Source organism: Triticum urartu, chromosome 3 (genome assembly GCF_003073215.2).
Source record: "Triticum urartu cultivar G1812 chromosome 3, Tu2.1, whole genome shotgun sequence".
NCBI lineage: Eukaryota > Viridiplantae > Streptophyta > Magnoliopsida > Poales > Poaceae > Triticum > Triticum urartu.
In genome coordinates, this window is record NC_053024.1 from 223,756,536 (window position 1) to 223,762,608 (window position 6,073).

Here is a 6,073-nt window from a genome sequence, read left to right on the forward strand (position 1 = left end):
TGACATCTTCATCTCAAATAAACATCTAAACTATGTACTCAAATCAATCACTAGTAGTGAGCACACGATTACATGCGTACAAGATTAAATCGCAGTGTATTACGTGAGCGCGCCGACGAGCACGTGCATGTGGAAGATATAAGGACATGTACAAGGGAGGCAACACCTTGGTGCTGCTCCAGCCATCCACATAGATAAATTTAAATGAAGCTATTGTTGTATGCCACTATCACCCAATGGAAACTACTCTATGTGATGTTATCATCTTACTTTTTCTCTCTCACCTCCTTTCCAACACATGAAACTTCCACTGCATTTAAACAATACCAGCATCCATTTGAATCAACGATATCAACAAGCATACACACTGAAAGTTATCAAACAACTTGATTTCCAAACAAAATGCAAACAGTGTCAACAAGTATGTCTTGTCCATGACACTACAAAATCCCATAGTAACAGAATAATCTTAAGGTTTCCAAATACTCACAAAGGAAAGATTTGTAAACACACAAAGCAAATTTCAGACTGAATTTGTTGTTGTATCCTTTGATTCTTCTCATTTCAAAAAACAACTCTCACAACTTCTACACTGGCACATGAAACCCGCTTTTATTGCACATATATGTAGAACATCTACATGAGAAGCAAAGACACAAGTTAGAGTATAATAACAAGCATGTCGAAAACATAGATTTTTTTTCTAAGTTGGCCATTTGATTTGGCTAGAGCATTTCCTGTTAAATTTGCATGGAGCAACTGACAATAGTACAAGTATCCTGCTGTAGTGCAACTACAGTTTTAAAAACTACAGGTGAGTTTTATAGCACAGCCATCATTTTAATTAAAAAAATAGCATTTAAAAAACAATAGTGCAGATTTTGGGTACAGTACAGTGCAGATTTCAGGGTACAGTGCAGATTTCCGAGTAGAGTGCATATTTTAAAAACAATAGTGCAGATTTTTAGTGCAACATATACATGAACTTCCTAACGAACACATGCAGATTCTAGCATTTATTTCTAAAGTACATCAAGTTGTACTTTCTGAAGACGCGGATGATTATGAAATTGTAACCCTGCATTAGGTATGTGTTCTAAGTTCTTTATCCTAACAAGCGAGGATTCTACTGTTGCAACATGCATCCACAGACAGTGCTTTAGAAAAAAAATATGGGGACTTCCACAAGCATAGCCTCCTGACCCAAATAATTGAACCTAGTTCGCAGCACAGGGGAATCAATCTGGTTCTTGAAAAGAAGCTATTTACCAAATAATCATAAATCTCCAGAATCCATCAAACCCAAGCTTAGTTTACTGAACCGTTGCTGATAATTGCTCGTGGAGATGGATTCTACTAGCTTCTGCGCACGTACTAAATAATATGATTTTCTACCCGCAACTGCAAAGTGCAGAGTAATAGCACGGATCTAACATGTTTCTCTCAGGGATTAATAAGAAGAAATAGATGGGGATTACTACAAGCATGTCCACCTTATCCAGATTGATTGAATCTAAATCACAGGATAGGGGAATCGATCTTGTTCTTGGAACAAATCACCAGAATCCATCAAACCCTAGCCTAATTTACTGAACCTATCCGAATCAAATCAATCTGGCCATCAGCACAAGAGGAAGCAGGGGAAGAAGTAGTGTCATACCTTGCACGGAGAGCTCGAATCGACGATGTTGAAGGCAGGCTAAGGACGAGGGTGCGCCGCCTTCTCCTCTTGTTCGTGCGTCGCACCTCCACTGCCCTGGTTCACGCGCTTCCTTCTCCCGTTCCCGCGCTTCCCTTCTTGTTCGCGGCCTTGCGCCGCCGGCTATTGTTGGGTCTGCATGGTCCTGCGGGGAGTGGAGCGACCGATCCCACACCGCGTCGCCCGAGCGGTCGCCTCGTTGCTTTCGTCAGGGAGGAGGCGAGCTCTTCTGCAGGTGACCGCATTGCTCTGCAGGCGATATGTTTGATGGACGTGGCATCGGACAGGTCGATGTGGCGGCCGGGGCACCGATACAGACGGGAGCGTTGGCCATGCCCTCATGGTGATTACGAGCATGTTTAACAATGCCACATGAGATGTTGTCAGCCTGCCGCTGGATTAGGACGCCGAGGAGGGCATTGTGTTGTCTGTGTTCGAGGGGCATCGGTAGGCCCTGACCGATATACGTTCTGTCATAGACGCCTTTGTCCCATGACATGTTTGGACCGTGGGAGGGGTGAGGGGGTGGGGGCAAGGCATACGTCTGTAGCATGGTTACTGCCCACGTCGTTCTAGCTCTACCTAGCTAGGTTACATTTTAATGTTCTCAAACTTCGTAGCTTCCTACATTGTTTTTTGGATCAATTAGTTCTCTTTGATATTGGCAACTCTACAGCTCGGGAGGAATTATGTCAGCCCTAAACTTAAAGTTTTCCCTGAAGGAAATATGCCCTAGAAGCAATAATAAAGTTGTTATTTTATATTTCCTTATTCATGATAAAAGTTTATTATTCATGCAATAATTAAAGGTTTATTATTCATGCTATATTATTCATATAAAGGTTTATTATTCATGAAACATAAACAAATATCATGTCCCTAGTAAGCCTCTACTAGACTAGCTCGTTGATCAAAGATGGTTAAGGTTTCCTAATCATAGACATGTGTTGTCATTTGATAACGGGATCACATTATTAAGAGAATGATGTGATGGACAAGAACCATCCATTAGCTTAGCATAATGATCGTTCAGTTTATTGCTATTGCTTTCTTCATGTCAAATACATATTCCTTCGACTATGAGATTATGCAACTCCCGGGTACCGGAGGAATACCTTGTGTGCTATCAAACATCACAACGTAACTGGGTGATCATAAAGATGCTCTAGAGGTATCTCTGAAGGTGTTTGTTAAGTTGGCATAGATCGAGATTAGGATTTGTCACTTCGAGTATCGGAGAGGTATCTCTGGGCCCTCTCGGTAATACACATCATAAGAAGCCTTGCAAGCAAAGTTACTAATGAGTTAGTTGCAGGATGATGTATTACGGAACGAGTAAAGAGACTTGACGGTAACAAGATTGAACTAGGTATGAAGATACCGACGATCGAATCTCGGGCAAGTAACATACCGATGGACAAAGGGAATTACATATGATGCCATAACGGTTTGTGTTGGGGAACGTAGTAATTTCAAAAAAATTCCTACGCACACGCAGGATCATGGTGATGCATAGCAACGAGAGGGGAGAGTGTTGTCTACGTACCCTCGTAGACCGTTCGCGGAAGCGTTATATCAACGCGGTTGATGTAGTCGTAGTCTTCACGATCCGACCGATCCAAGTACCGAAAGCACGGTACCTCCGAGTTCTGCACACGTTCGGCTCGGTGACGTCCTCGCCTTCTCGATCCAGCAAGAGGGGCGAAGTAGTAGATGAGTTCCGGCAGCACGACGGCGTGGTGACGGTGTTGGTGAAGAACAATCTCCGCAGGGCTTCGCCTAAGCACTACGAAAACTATGACGGAGGACAAAATAGAGGGGACGGGGTTGCCGGCACACAGCTTGGTGTTTCTTGATGTGTCTTTGGTGCTAGCCATGCCCCTCTATTTATATGTTGAGCCATGGGGTCGAAACTTGGAGCAAAAGCCTCCTCAAAGTCGGGTTTGCCCGAAAGGCAAGAGTCCCACTCGGACTCCAGGACCAAACGCCACAATCCTTGGTGTCTGGCCCAGGGCCAGACGCCAGGGTCTCCGGCGTTTGGCCCCCTGGCCTCCGCAAAACTCCTTTTGCACCGACTTATAGCCCCGTGGGCCTGCGCCCTTGGCCTAACCATATCATCCAATATATGAATCTTTACCTCCGGACCATTCCGAAGCTCCTCGTCATATCCGTGATGTCATCCGGGACTCCGAACAACATTCGGTCACCAACATACATAACTCATATAATACTATATCGTCAACGAACGTTAAGCGTGCGGACCCTACGGGTTCGAGAACTATGTAGACATGACCGAGACACCTCTCTGGTCAATAACCAATAGCGGGACCTAGATGCCCATATTGGCTCCTACATATTCTACGAAGATCTCTATCGGTCAGATCGCATAACAACATACGTTGTTCCCTTTGTCATCAGTATGTTACTTGCCCGAGATTCGATCATCGGTATCTCAATACCTAGTTCAATCTCGTTACCGGCAAGTCTCTTTACTCGTTCTGTAATACATCATCTCGCAACTAACTCAAGAGTTGCAATGCTTGCAAGGCTTATAGTGATGTGCATTACCGAGTGGGCCTGGAGATACCTCTCCGACAATCGGAGTGACAAATCCTAATATCGAAATACGCCAACCCAACAAGTACCTTCGGAGACACCTGTAGAGCACGTTTATAATCACCCAGTTACATTGTGACTTTGGTGGCACACAAAGTGTTCCTCCGGTAAACGGGAGTTGCATAATCTCATAGTCATAGGAACATGTATAAGTCATGAAGAAAGCAATAGCAACAAACTAAACGATCATGTGCTAAGCTAACGGAATGGGTCAAGTCAATCACATCATTCTCCTAATGATGTGATCCCGTTAATCAAATGACAACTCTTTGTCTATGGCTAGGAAACATAACCATCTTTGATCAACGAGCTAGTCAAGTAGAGGCATACTAGTGACACTCTGTTTGTCTATGTATTCACACATATATCATGTTTCTGGTTAATACAATTCTAGCATAAATAATAAACATTTATCATGATATAAGGAAATAACTAATAACTTTATTATTGCCTCTAGGGCATATTTCCTTCAGTTTGACCGATAAACATCTCCGTAGAATATTTGGGAGCCGATATGGGCATCCAAGTTCCACTATTAGTTATTGGCCGGAGAGGTGTCTCGGTCATGTCTACATAGTTCTCGAACCCGTAGGGTCTGCACGCTTAACGTTCGTTGACGATATAGTGGTATATGAGTTATATGTTTTGGTGACTGAATGTTGTTTGGAGTCCCGGATGAGATCACGAACATGACGAGGAGTCTTGAAATGGTCGAGAGGTAAAGATTGATATATAGGACGATGACATTTGGACAGCGGAAGTGTCTCGGAGTGTACCAGGTGATCATCGGAGTACCGGAGGGGGTACCAGACAGCCCCAGGAGGTTAGTGGGCCTATTGGGCCATTAGAGGGGAGCACACCAGCCCATAAGGGGCTGGCGCACCCCCCATGGCAGCCTCCCAAGTGGGGAAAGGAAAGGAGGGGAGGATTCGGTCTCCTCATTCCTTCCTCTTCCCCCTTTCCTTCCCCCCTCCAACAAATATGGCAGGGGGCGCGGCCAAGGGCAGGAGCCCAAGTAGGATTCAGACCTACTTGGGGCGCCCCTTGGACTCTCCCCTCTCCCTCCCACCTATATATATGTGGGAGGGATGGGGGCGCCTAGCACCCCCAGAAGAATTGCTTAGCTGTGTGCGGCGGCCCCTCCACCGTTTACACCCCCACCCATATTTTCGTAATGCTTAGGCGAAGCCCTGTGGAGATCACTTCAGCATCACCGTCACCACACCATCGTGCTGCCGGAACTCATACACGACCTTGCCATCTTGCTGGATCAAGGAGGAGGAGGACGTCATCGAGCTGGACGTGTGCAGAACGCGACAGTGCCATACGTTCGGTACTTGATCAGTTGGAGCGCGAAGAAGTTCGACTACATCAACCGCGTTGTTAAACACTTCCGCTTACGGTCTACAAAGGTACATAGACACACTCTCCCCTCTCGTTGCTATGCATCTCCATGGATAGATCTTGCATGTGCGCAGAAACTTTTTTGTTTTTCATGCAATGTTTCCTAACAGTGGCATCCGAGCCAGGTCTATGCATAGATGATATGCATGAGTAGAACACAAAGAGTTGTGGGTGGTGATAGTCATACTACTTACCACCAACGTCTTATTTTGATTCGGCGATATTGTGGGATGAAGCTGCCCGGACCAACCTTACATGTCCACGCACATGAGACCGGTTCCACCGACTGACATACAACTAGTTTTGCATAAAAGGTGACTGGCGGGTGTCTGTTTCTCCTACTTTAATTGAATC

At 45.1% G+C, this 6,073-nt stretch overlaps 1 long non-coding RNA gene across 1 annotated transcript; it reads right to left on the minus strand.

Moving 5' to 3' along the window:
- Nucleotides 1-374: 374 nt before the first annotated feature.
- Nucleotides 375-2,132, minus strand: LOC125548290. Its single transcript, XR_007300973.1, has 2 exons — nt 1,661-2,132; nt 375-636 (listed from the first exon to the last, which is right to left on the minus strand). It is a non-coding gene; the product is annotated as an uncharacterized LOC125548290 (long non-coding RNA).
- Between the last annotated feature and the right edge of the window lie 3,941 nt (nt 2,133-6,073).